The sequence below is a fragment of the Acinonyx jubatus genome, chromosome B4, assembly GCF_027475565.1.
Source record: "Acinonyx jubatus isolate Ajub_Pintada_27869175 chromosome B4, VMU_Ajub_asm_v1.0, whole genome shotgun sequence".
In the NCBI taxonomy this organism is placed as follows: domain Eukaryota; kingdom Metazoa; phylum Chordata; class Mammalia; order Carnivora; family Felidae; genus Acinonyx; species Acinonyx jubatus.
The window spans coordinates 88,932,846-88,946,365 of NC_069387.1; the positions used below are offsets into that span (position 1 = coordinate 88,932,846).

Consider the following 13,520-nt stretch of genomic DNA (forward strand, 5'->3'; position numbering starts at 1 on the left):
TAGTACCTACCACCTAGGAAGGTGGTAAAGATTCAGTGAGATAACTATTTAGCTCAGTGTTTGGCCATTTGAAAATTATTGGTTATCAGTGGATCCGGACAAATCAGATAACCCTGAGAAGGAACGCGGTGTGAGAGCAAATTCGAGAAACAGTCAAGCTGGGAATCTTTGGGCCTCTCGTTTCTTCCTTGGTTTTTAACCTTACGGTAAAATCCTCCCATGACTCACAGGGCAGCAGGTTCTGCCTCACGGTCAGAGACAAGAGGGCTGGGGACTTAGATACACCTCCAGTCTTTAGCATCTGAGAAACCTGTGGTTGAAGAGAGCTCTGCCCTTTCTAGCTGTGGGACTCCAAAATCTTTGAGCCCCAGTTTCCTTGTTGGCAAAATAAGGACCACACTTCCTACCATATGAGGGAGTTGGGATGATTAAATGCCTCCAATGCTTGATAAACGCTTGACAATCCTTGTTTTGACTTCTGGTACCAGCATGTTCCTTGGTCCCGACCAAGATGTCCCCAGGCCCTGGCTTTTCATGACCTTCCAACAAATGGAGTGAATTATGTGATCTTGCTCTAGTCACACAGATCTAGTCACTGCAGATCACTGGATCTCCAGTCCAACGTATTTGGCTCCCCAGCTTTTCTTTCTTATCCGGTCCATCCTTTACTTGTGGCTACCCCTGGTTAAGTGTGACAGTTACGTATTTACAAGTTAAAGAGTCTAGGCCCATTTCATTAAGATTCTTCCTTGAAATTTTCTTGGACAAATTCACCATTCTTTGATTCCTTGGGCACGCTCATCACTCGTGTCAGGGATGACACATGTATATTGTGCATACTGCCTAGACATCACCAGATATCACTAATGGATCCCACCATGTTTTCCGTGAGCTGGGCCAGAGTCTCAGTCACTTGGCGGACGTCAGGCCATCTCTCTACACATTTTATGTGTTCCCTCTCTTGGACTCATGAGCATGTTAGTATGATCCTTGTTTGTAGTCATCTGTGCTTCTCCTGTCTACTTCATTAGACTGAATATACATATGTTACTTTTGAGGGTTCTCCTACTGGCCATTAGTCTAACTCCATAAACACATGGCCGGTAGCCCTTGCCTTTCAGCTATAACTAGGGGCTGTCACTGTAGGTTATGCAATAAAACAAAACTATGTTTTACCATGCTTTTCCTTTTTCTAGTTAATCATAATAATTTCCTGTGACATTTAATAAGAATTGCTTAAAAATGAGATATTTAGTGACAGCGCATATAGTCTGTCAAATCGATACACTTCTGTTTATTTAACAGGTTCCCTGGTGTTGGACCTGATGCTCAGCAGCTATTGGTATCTGACTATAATAAATCACCCTGTGATGTGTCTCTTTGTATCTACGTGTGTGTCTACATCTCCAGTTAGCTTCCTAGGGTGGGATTTCTAGAAATCGGAATCGTTGTGTCCAACGGAAGAACAACTTTAAAGTTCTTGTCGGGGCGCCTGGGTGGCTCAGTCGGTTAAGCGTCCCACTTCAGCTCAGGTCACCATCTCGCGGTCCGTGAGTTCGAGCCCCGCATCGGGCTCCGTGCTGACAGCTCAGAGCCTGGAGCCTGCTTGCGATTCTGTGTCTCCCTCTCTCTCTGCCCCTCCCCCGTTCATGCTCTGTCTCTTTCTGTCTCAAAAATAAATAAACGTTAAAATAAAATAAAATAATAAAATAAAATAAAATAAAGTTCTTGATACTATTGCCGTGTTGTTTCCTGGTAATTATTTCTTATTTGCACCCCCCTCAGTAGTACAACATAATAATATTAATTGTCACCATGCCTTGTGGATTTCGTTTCTGCGCCAGGCACAGTTCTAAGAACTTGATGTACATTAGCTCATTTCATCCTCCCCAGACCCTTCTTTTATTGCTGAGGAAACCAAAGCACACGGTGGGTAACTAAATTGACCAAAACCATGCCACAGACACTAGGCGAATCCTGGATCTGAATCCATTCACCTACCCTGCTCCCCTAAAATACTTTGCTGTGGCTTCAATAACTTGGAATACAATTGGAATTTTTGAGTTAAGCAAGGTTCAAAGAAAATCTATTTCTGCTGGCATGACCTAAGTGCAGTCTTACCCAGAAGCAGAAGGCCCAGCTGAGGTTGTTCAGTCCTTTTAGCAAGACGAAGTCTTACCAAAAACTCAGGGTATTTGGTGCGGGTAACTGAAATATTTCTTATAACTTTACATATGGGAGGGGATAAAGCATCGTTATTAAAAACAACAGAAGTATTTCTCCAAAACAAGTTTCTCTCTTTCTCAAAAAAACCTATCTGTGGTCTGAGGTGGCTGCTGTTGGCCTGAGACAGAATCCATATGCCCAGGTTTTAGACTTCAGGAGCGCAGGTAAGCAAGAGTCGGTGTTTTCTAAACTCTGAACTGGGAAGCAGACCTAAGAACTGCTCCTAATAAAGGAGGAGTTAATGCAAAGCAGCCCCAAATGTGCCAGCTGGACCACAATACTACTTTAATGTTAACAATGCAAACAATGATTCTAGCTCTTTCTCCTTAAATTCAAACTAATGTTAATGCTAGCTTAAACATGATCAGGAAGTGTCCATTTTAGAATTTATTTCTCCCTCTTCCTGAAGTCCAAAGTTTAAAATCCCAAGTCATAAGGGTTCCTGACCAGTAAAGGGATATTTTTTTTCTTCTCCTTCTTTTGTGTCTCAGGCAAATGGTTGGCTTCCTTTAATCTTTTTTTCTTGTGATTTCTCAAAATAGGTATGACTGGGGGAGGGGGGGGCAGGTTTCCAGATTTAGCAAGTAAAAATACAGGATACCCAGTTAAATTTCAGATGAACAATGAATAATTTTTTAGTGTAAGTATGTCCCATGCAATATTTAGGGTACGCTGATACTAAAAATTACTAGTTGTTTATCTGAAACTCACATTTAACTGGGATTTTATATTTTACTAGAATCACACTGGGGGAGACAGGTGAGGAAGGCTCAGAAAGTCCAGGGCAGAACGAGGAGGAAAGGACTTAAAAAAATTTTTTTTTGTTGTTCCTTTCAGGTTGGAAAAAGAAACATGAGCAGTGTCTGCTATTGCTGTTCATTGCTGTGATCCCTCAGGGTTCTGGAATTGTCTGCTTCCTGAAGAGCCTGCCGCTCACTGGCTCAAGCTGTCCCGATGCCCAAGGGAATGTCCCAGGTTTGCAGATGTGCTCTTAGCATCTTCCCTGGAAATCACAGAACTTCAGGTAAACAGTGACGTTTGTATTATCTCAGTTTCCAAGTATCGTTTTGATTTGGAGGGTCCCTTTTGCAGAGAAAGGCTCCCAAAGCTGGCATTTCCCAGTAGCAACAGAAAGGCTTTTAAGTAATTTATGAAAAGACAGTGAAAATTGCAGCCACTTCAATTGTGGTGTATATGGCGGTGGGGTTGCGGTTGTGTGGTGGGGGTGTGGGGAGTGAATGAAAGGCAAGGTGGAAGAAGGGATAATTAAAAGCCATGTGAAAATGGTCACAACCTTCCACGCCCTGTCTACTTCACTCCCTTGCCCCACCTCTGCCTGTCTCCGTCTTCACCTGCCCTCTCTGGAGATGGGCCCATTCCGAGTTTCTGAGACTCACAAAGGTGCAATTCTGACATTGGACCTTGACCAAAAAAAAGTTTAAGCACCTCAGGGGACCCCGTGTAGACATCTCCTGGGACCTCTCCACAGCTCCTATGCTGAGGGCCTGCCTTTCTTCAGTCTTCTCTGGGGGTAACGCACAGAGGACAGAGATGCCACGGTGCTTAGCCCAGTGGCCTGGCACTCGGGTTTTGCATCAAAGAATTGAGATGAAGAAGATTTAGAAATGACCTGGGTGCTAACTCTCCCTCTACGTAGAAAATCTTGGCTTTTCCTTATGGCAGCAGAATTCAAACACAGACCTCAAAAGTGATTAAGATACAAAATAGTTCCATAAAGACAATGCTGTTTATTTTTATCGAGGGGGTTAAATGATTTGCCCCTATTTTTTTTTGGCAGGTTAGTGGTTGAGGGAGGAAAGCAATCAAGCCCTGTTTGGTCATAAGGGGGAGGGCTTTTCTCTCTCTTTTTAAAAACTTTTATTTTCAAGTTATTCATTTAATTACAATGAAAATGCATTCGTAGCTGCAAAAAATAAATGTGCTATTTATAGGAAAAAATTTAAATGCAAAAGAATTAGAAAGGTGAAAAAGAGCTAGTACAAACCCATGCCCTACAGATAACCGCTATTAACATTTTTCTCTTTCCAGTCTTGTCTTTGTGTGCATATATTTACATAATTGGGATCATACTAATTATATAGCTTTATATATTTTATTAACACCTTCTGGGCATTTCTCCATGCCATCAGATGTTTTTCCACGGTCGTGACTGAACAATACCCCGCTATTTGGGTATGTCAAGGCTCACTGGATCATGCCCCCATCGATAAACTCTTACGTTGCTCCCGGGTTTTCTCTCTAACAAATAAAGCTTGCTTTCTTCTTCTTTTATACCAGTCTGTGCTTTTCTGATTATTACTAAGGAGGCATCCCTAGACATATGATGACGGCCATGCCAGATTCTTTCATAAAGCGGCATTCCTCCCTCTGGCCTTTTTGTTTTCCGAAAACTCTGTGGATTGGCCCTCTTTTCCGCGTGCTTAGTAGAATAGAAGACACGGCTTCTCGTGGATTTCTGGATTTTCTTTATTTTCAAGAGGACATGCTGTTTCAAGCATGCTTGGGTTTCCTGTATCTTGGGATCCTGGTAATCGAGCCCGATTACCATGACTCCCAACATCTCCCTGGTGCATAAGTTCTTGAGTTCAACCCAGGCAACAGGAACAAATGTTTTTTTGCCCCCATGGCCTCCCAACCTTGGCAGCCTCCCCCCTTCCCCGTACTGATGCATCAAACTGGACGGTGAGAATGGGGACTCTATTAGCTCAGAGGTCATGGGTGGTGAATCTAAGGGCTGATGGTGGGAACTCCAATGGCAGCAGAGGCAGTGGGAGGTGAGGACGGATGAGGAGAATTCTGTGGAAGTGAGTGCCCTGCTCAGCCCTTGTCTTCTGCTCTCCTTTCTCCTCTGGACCACAAGGAATGAATGGCCTGCTCCTCTTCATGCTGCCCCTACCTGTTGATTCAGATGGATCCTCACGCCACTCTGACATGAGGAGAAACAGAAGCCAGCCTTATGCTTTACTCTCCCCTCCCTGAGGAGACAGACTGTACTCATTGTTGAGGTTGTATAAGGGTTTGTACCTCTAACAAAGACATGAAACAGACAAGCCATAAGAAGCCTTCGTCCTCAACCCCACTGACTCGTCTTTTCCGCTTAGACCCCCTCAGGAAGGAGAAAAGCTAGCTGAGGAATAATAGTGGGGTTTTGGAGACGTGAAGGCTTGAGGTTGCATGCAGTGCTGTTTAGGGGGCCTTTCCTCACAGAAGTGGAAAACCCAGACTTGATTGTCTCCCGGGCCTTTGCTCACCAGAGTGGATGGGAGTGAAGGGGTGAGGAGGGAGAGAAGCTGAGGCAGGGGTATGTTCATGGGCTGGTGTTAGGGATGACCCTTTCTAGCGCTTTCCCTCTTTCCCTTCCCCTTTGCTGCTAGTCCTGCCCCCTAGTGGGTGTAGGCTGAAGGGGCAGGGCTCCCAGACAAGGCACAGTGTGCCCCAGGGAGAGGGCCACACAAGGACAGGAGAAGCGATGGAAATTTCAGATGCTAGCAATCTGGGAGGAGAGAGAGAGTTCCTTCTAGAACTCAGCGGGGGAGACAGAGGAACTTGATGATCATTGCAGTTATTGCATAAGGGATAGGTGGAAGATTGTCCTGGCTGCCTCGGTGACTAAAGATATCGGTCACTGCCTGGACATGCATTGCTCACAGACTTGGGTGAGAACTAGAAGGGGAGGACGATGATGCAAATAAGGACGAGGATGGCTGCCTCCTTGAGTTTTCTGAGCGCCAGGCAGCCAGCCAGCTGGATCCACGAGAGGCTTCCCCTGCCAGCCTCTTCGCCGCTCTGGGTGGTGGACGTTGTTGTTGTTACTTCCCAGATGAGACAGTTGAGGCTCAGGGATCCAAACGAGCTTGCCTAAGGCCATGGGCTAGTCAGTGCAAGGACAGACCCCACCTCCCCCAGACTGACTCAAAGATGCACGCAGTGTCCTGCTACCTCATTCAACAGCCCCTCACGATGCACCAACGGTAAGCCGGCTTCAGCAGGGGCGGACAAAAACGAGAATTCCACCACCGTTACTTTTCATAAGCTTATAGTCCAGAGACGCTTCCAGAAGTCCTCACGTCTATTTCTTCGTTGCATGAAGCCCATACCATTTGGCACCAAAGCCCCTTCTGAGGATTGGAGAGACTTGTCATTTGTTTTTCCCAGCTGGGCCACTGTCTTCTCGAAGGAGGCACTGAGTCCTATCACCTGGCCAGTGGCCTTATCTCCTTCCCTGAGGGCAGGACGAAAACACAGGCAAGAACCCAGGGACCTGCCATGTGCACTGAAGTGCAAGTCTCCGTCTGGTTCTCTGCGAATGTAGAGCTTTGAATCCAATGTAAAATTCGATCAAAACTCGGTGAGTTTTGCCCTCCTGCTTCCTGTTAGTACCAAGGGCAGGAGCGACATCAGGCTTGGCCTATGATTTCTATTCTTTGGATAGCAACCCAAAGAATTTCACAGCCTCACTGCACTGCCTAACTCTCTCTTCCGGACACAGCGCATCTTTCTCCACCTGTTTTCCCTTCTCAAGCTTCTGCACCTGGATCATCTTGCAGACGGAGGGAGGTCGACGCAGTTTACCATTTCTCTGTCTCAGCTGTTCTGCTGGTCACCTCCTAACAGCCCTCACGGGGGGAGGATCGTGGCTGTCTCGCTTGCTTTCCGCGGCATTTCCAACTGCCTTTGAGGTTTTATCATTGACACTTTTGAATAGCACTGTCATTTTGTTGTCCCATTCTGGATGCCATCATCTGTATTCTGATTTCATCTCACCTCGAGACCAGGTTGTCCAAGCCTTATTTATTTATTTATTTATTTCCTATTTTGACTTGAGACAGCTTTTCGTTTACTCTTCACATCAGTGGGTATCTGGGATGCTGTGGCTTTAACTTTGAAACATGGTCACGTGCAGCCGGGGTGCTTTTACCGTGGGTCTCATAGGCTAGTGGAGTGGGGGCTGGGATCTGGAAGAAGAGCCCCAGGACAAAGACAGCCTTGTCATTGGTTATGAGCAAGTGCAAGTCTGTGCTTCGGAGCTGGGGAAGACAGGTTTGAGAAGACTTAGGGAAGGAGATTCCTCCCGTCAATGTGGACTCTATCCCAGATGCCAGGGAAAGTCTCTGGGAATTCCCTAGGATCTGTGCTCAGCTTGAGAGGCTTCCAAGAGACATTATCTCAGTACATTCCATTTTAATAAAGAACATGGAAGAAGACGGCATCTGGGAAGCATGTGCAGCCTACAGAACTGATATAGGTAAAAAGAATTCTTTTTGCCTGTGGTAAATCCGCAACTGCTTGGTCAACATGGATTTCTTGCCACTAAATCTTCAGGGGAAGAGCCTCAAAGGGAAGAGCCTCAAAGGGAGAGGTAAGGATCCCGCCCCTATGCTGGTTCACAGGAGCAGGGCCGGTACACTATTGGAAGGGTCCACCTCATAGAGGAATTCTTACCCGTGCTCTGATCTCCCACTGGGTGTGGTGGTCCGGGGGCGTCATCCCGGTTGGTCCAAGGACGAATGTCCTCCGGGCATCGGAAAAGGCCATGCTGCGTCCAAGGCCCCCCACACGTCTTGTACTCTACAGTTTTTGTCACATGAGGACATGATTGCCTTCAAAGATCTCCTTAGAACTTTGGGACACACTTCAAGCCCTAAAAACAAGAACTTTATTACTCAACCTGTTACCTATCTGCGTCTCTATTTGGACAAGATATATTATTGTTCCCCTCCCCCGGCCCAGCTCCTTCCCAAAAGAAAGGTGATAACCATCTGCTTTGTTTGATGAAGCACATCATGTGTTATTCTAGCTGCAGAGAAAGTCCCTTTCTTACTGGGAAGCCTGCGTGGTGGTTTGAAAGGTCAGAGACTTAAATTTTTGTCTTTTTTTTTTTTTTTAACCGAGAAGATGTATATCCTGGCTGAGTCTCTGACTTCATCTGAGTTTTTTATTTGTCCTCACTACAAATCATTGGGATGGACCCAATGATTCCTTTACAAGGTCTGTTTTCCATCCTGAATGCCAAAGCTGCTTCTCTGAATAGTATCTGCAAAGATATTCCCTGGCTTACTTAGAGTTCCTTTCCTCTTGGAGATACTGAATATGCTTCCAACGGTGGTAAGACTTTAGTGTATGCATAGTCCCTTCTTTATGATGCTTCATCCAGGTGACAACCAGCTAATACCAGACCGGCCGACGACTTCTTAAACCATGTAATATATGTCTAGGGTTTTGCTTTTTTTTAATTTTTTTTTTAATGTTTATTTATTTTTGAGACAGAGGGAGACAGAGCACGAGTGGGGGAGGGGCAGAGAGAGAGGGAAACAGAATCCCAAGCAGGCTCCAGGCTCTGAGCTGTCAGCACAGAGCCCGATGCGGGGCTCGAATCCACGAACCGTGAGATCATGACCTGAGCCGAAGTCAGACGCTTAACTGACTGAGCCACCCAGGCGCGCCCTGTAGGGTTTTGTTTTTTAAATGAACGCCAGCATCATAATAACTAATGTTACTGAGTATGTGCTATATTCTAGTTATTCTTCTAAGCCTTCAGATGTAAAATCACTTTTGATTTAATCCTTACAAATAGCCTAGGAGGTACATTCTATTATTTATGCCCGTTTTACAGGTGAGCAAGCCAACACACAAAGCTGATTAAATACTTTGCCCAAGGTCAGGTAACAACACGGTAGAACCGGATTCCACTGGGGCTAACACTTGAGTCTGTGCTCTTGCCCGCCAGCTGAATCTGGATTCACGCAAATGTTGTTTGATTTTGCTTTGTTTTCCCCACAGCCTCGATTATTTTAGGATCTGTTTTCAAACACAATACGTTTCTCAAGTGCTAGAGGCTAGCACTTACACGTCTTCAGGATAGGATTTGACTCTAGGGATATGCAAATCTGTGTAACACCAAACTGTACATGCCAGAGCTTAGAATGAATAAATTGGACATTTGAGATTTCCGGAGAGAACCAGAGATAGAGATTATGGCCACTACCGTGCGTATTGATTTGAAAGCCTGACTCAGGTTGCAGAAGGCCCTGGTCTTTTCCCAGAGCCCCTGCCCTTAGCCTCCTGCTTCGGGCCTTAAAAAGACACTGAGCGTCGCTTGTCTTCCTGAATGAGAAATATTGCCTGTGGTTACTCTGAGGGAGACCAACTGGTACATGTCCTATGGCAATGACAGGACGCGGCTCCAGCTGGAGTCTCTCTTCCCACTGCTGTACTCAGCTCGTCCTGGTTTCGCCAAAGACAAAAACCTCCCTCCCAAAGGCTTGTCCTCGAGCTGGGGGACGACACCTCATGTTAAACACCGCCCATGGCACCTAGCATTTTGCCTGGCACATGATAAGGGCTCCTAAATATTTGTTACTGCCTGCCAAAAGAGATCAATTCAGCCGTGATTTTTCACTTCTCCAAAAGATTCGCTGCAGGGTTCCTTTAAATGGCCAGCTCCCCTAGTGCATTTAAAATGTGACTTGATTTATAGGAATTCAACATACAAGGCCCTGCGAGGCCACATCAATCGTGTAAACTGAGATGCATGTGCTGCTGGGTTCCCACTGACCGAGCGTGTTGGCAGCTCCCTCCACCAGCCTGGAATGCACACAAACCCCGGGGCTGCGCTCCCTCCTTTTATCACAAAGGAGCTCATTTTGTGAATGAACAGCCGCCGCCAGCAGCACGTTGGTATTCCCAGTGACCTTTGCCCGGGGATTGGATTCCCGCCCAGCAGGGAGACCGGGGCCCTAGGAAAAGGTGAGTTCCTTGATTGCCACAGCCTGCTGGGCTGAGGTCTGCGGAGGAAGGGGCTCGGGGAGCCTTTCCCTTTCCGTGAATCGCCTCCGAGAAGCTTCGCCTCCGAGAAGCTTCCCCTCCCGCCCGCGTCGCTCCGTCTTCTTTGTACGGGCTTGTTGGATTCCGTTCAGCAGGGAAGGCTCACTGCTTCTGCCGCTCGGCTCCTGCGGTTCTTTCTTCTGCTTCTTCTTTTGTTTTTTTAAGCTGTGAATAATAACCAGTCTAGCTTTGCCTTGCCTTTCCCGACCGTGATTCTGGGATCCTTGCGAGCTTCCGCCCCTTCCCCTCCTCCCCGCCCACCCCCTCCCCTCCTCCTCCTCCTCCTCCTCCTCCTCCTCCTCACCAGGGCTTTTTCAGTTTGATGTTTTTAGGTATCAAAGGAAGGTCTCCAGGAACCCTGCAACTAAAGACTTTAATGAGGACCATGCCCGAGAAATCCCGGCTGCCAAAGACATGATGATGATTTATGTCGCTCACTCACTCCCTAACAGCAAGAGGACTATTTGTAAAAATAAAAAAGCTGCTCATATGGAATTAAACAAGAGCATAGCTGCTTCCTTCCAGACCCTGGGAGCTTAACAAAGAGCATCCACACTCCGCGGCCAGCAGCACATGGCCCAGGGCCGGCCGTCTTCCTGTCACACAGCGCTCAGACAGCCGCGCACGCTCCCTGTCGGCGGACCCCAACAGGCACATGCCCAGGGAAGCACAAACTCGGGTCGGACACAAAAGGGTCTACACTGACCTCAGGCCTCAGCTGAGCCACCGAAGGGCTCTGAGCATCAAGAGGTGGGCAGAGGCACAGGCCGCTGCCGTGGTCGCCCCCAGGGCCTGGCCGCAAGATGGTTAGCGCCCCTCTTTGTTCTTGGTGTCGGACCGCTGAGCGACCCATGGGTGCCACCTGGGTTCTGGCTAGCTCGCCAAAGGGGGAAGAAATACATTCTTATGCCTCCCTTTCCTCATGTTAGCTGAGGCCACCGCAGAGTGTTGATAGCAGTAAGGAGAGGAAGCGTAGGACACGTGGAACGCAACGCTGACACCTGCTGATTATTATCGATCTGTATTGCGGCTGCCACCAATGGGGCCGCTCAGACCTCCTGCTGCAGTGACAGTACTTGACCGAGGGACTGGTCTATGTTCTTGCAGGTCACGATCGGTCAGGTGCACCACAAAAGGGACCCTAGGGGAGACACAAGAAAACAGTGTGTTATACTCACGGGACCTAGACAGGGGGTTACCGTAGGGCATGCAAGGCCACGGTGGGGGGTGGGGGGTGGGGGAAGACCCCGGTTCTGGTCAAGTGACAGAAGACAGGAAAGCCTACACCATGACCTTCGTTGGGGCTTCTGCAATCAAGGCAGGGCAGAGGAAACAGTTTAGGATTTTGACTAGTAAGAATAATTTCGGTGGATTCTGGGCCGTAGCGTGGGCTCTAATTGCCTCCGACCTGGTCCTGGCATAATTAAGGCAGGGGATTATTGCCTCCTGGGCCGTTCAGGCCAGAGAAAGAGCTTCGTGCTCTGGATTGGTTAGCTTGCACATTGGAGGCGTGCTCCTGGCTGAGGTCTTTGTTATCCCAGAACTGGCCAGCCCCTGCAGGAGCACCCCCTCTCCAGCCAGAAAAGGTTTTTTTTTAAATGTCAAAACATTATAAAATACGCAAAATAAAAAAAACTATGTACAGAGATTGGATTTGTGGCTACCAGAGGCAGGAGTTGGAGGGCAGAGGAATTGGAGGAAGGTAGTCCTAAAATAAATAAGTAATGAAGTAAGTAAATAAGTAAATGGCGTGTGTGCACAATACATGGCCCCAGCCGCTGTGCTCTAAATCCAAGTTTGCACCGTGCTCGCCCCAAGGCCACACTTCCTGCTGGCCGCTCTAAGTCGTTGATGCAGAAGAGGCAGGGATGCCCACGTGTGCTCATTCTCGAGAAGACCTGGGACTTCTCTGTTGGCAACTTCCGCTCAAGGACACCCCCAGGAGTTTAGCGTGGATCCGTTTCTGGGAACTGAACTGGTGCCCGAGACTCTCCTACCCCATCTCCTCCACGGGGGTCAGAACCACACTGGGTCTGACGGCTCTCTCCCTGCCTTTTCTGCTTACCACCCCCTACCCCACAGCCCATTTTCTCCTACAGACAATTCCCCTCAAATAACAGCAGTCATTCGCTATGTGTCTAAATCCCTGTTTTGGTGTCTGCTTTGGGGGACCTGACCTGACACATATACTAAGTAGGCTTTTATTCTGTGTTATATAGTATCAGCAACTTTTCTGATGTACAGATGCGTGTTGGCTCTTTTACTTAGAGTCACTCAACCTTGAATAAAAACATTGACTAGGTATGCCGTGAGTGATGCTGAAGAGACAGAGATGTTATAGCTTGAATGTTTGTTTATGCCCCATTCGCCCTCCCAAGTTTCTATGTTGAAATCTAACCCCTGATGTGATGGTGTTAGGGAAAAATCTGTTATTAGATGACCGACAGGACTGATGAGGGAATTCCAGTCCTTGCCAGAAGGCTCCCCTTCCGGGATTTCCTTCCTACCCACCTGCGCAGGTGCCAAATTACTATTAATGAGGGAGGCGGAAGTAACAGACTATAAATTGTCCCCTCTGTTGACGCTCTGGGCTCAGATCTCTGGAGAATGATCTCCTGTGGGCCCACCAGGGTAAAATAAACCTCCTTCCTTCCAAGATCTCTGAGTGCCGCTTGATTCTTCTGCGGGGTGATCCAGATGGGTTTTCCCTAACAATGGTATGTGGAGGGTGGAGCCCTCCTGACAGGAATTAATGCGCTTATAAAAGAGACCTTAGAAAGCTGCCTTGCTCCTTCTGCCATGTGAGGACACAGTCACAAGATGGCCGCCTGTGAACCAGGCAGTGGGTCCTTACCAGACCCCTGAATCTGCTGACATCGTGATCTTGGACTTCTCAACCTCTAGAACTGCAAGAAATAAATTTCTGTCGTTTATAAGCCATCCGGTGTGCAGACTTTTGTTATAGCAGCCTGAATGGACTAGATACTCTCATTGATGGGCTGGCGAGTTGGGGTGCATTGATAGATATGTACACAAACAATCAGAATAATATGGTTAATATTCAAATTAAGGAATGTAAGCGGTCACAGGAGGAAGTGTTTCACTTTACCAGGGTTGGGGGGGGGGTGGAGATGGACAAGAAAGACTTCATGAAAGAAGGATACTGGAATTCTGGCAGAAGATATCCCACCCTCTCACGTCCTATCTTCAGTATGACCCAAGCGATAAATAAAAAGGAAGAACAGGAGCCCGTAAGAGATTTAACATCATATAATTTGATGGGCTTCCCCCCCCTTCTCTTTCACTGCCTTTTACAACAGCTGTAAAGTAGCAGTAATTATCCACCACAGATTTGAGACATATTCCGCGTCGCCAAATTGAAAGAAGCACAAATGTCATGAACTCGTCCCTGTTGGAAGACAACTGTCGTAGAAGCAAGTTAGTTCGAG

At 47.3% G+C, this 13,520-nt stretch overlaps 1 long non-coding RNA gene across 3 annotated transcripts; it reads left to right on the top strand.

The window, feature by feature from the left end:
- Positions 1 to 1,985: 1,985 nt before the first annotated feature.
- LOC106981368 (uncharacterized) lies at positions 1,986 to 11,282 on the top strand. 3 transcript variants are annotated; one of them, XR_008300317.1, is made up of 4 exons: positions 1,991 to 2,390; positions 3,064 to 7,606; positions 9,725 to 9,993; positions 10,390 to 11,282. It is a non-coding gene; the product is annotated as an uncharacterized LOC106981368 (long non-coding RNA). The 3 variants fall into 3 exon arrangements; XR_008300315.1 differs by having other exon boundaries at positions 1,994 to 2,390; positions 3,064 to 3,250; positions 5,108 to 9,993; XR_008300314.1 differs by having other exon boundaries at positions 1,986 to 2,390; positions 3,064 to 9,993.
- Positions 11,283 to 13,520: the final 2,238 nt, after the last annotated feature.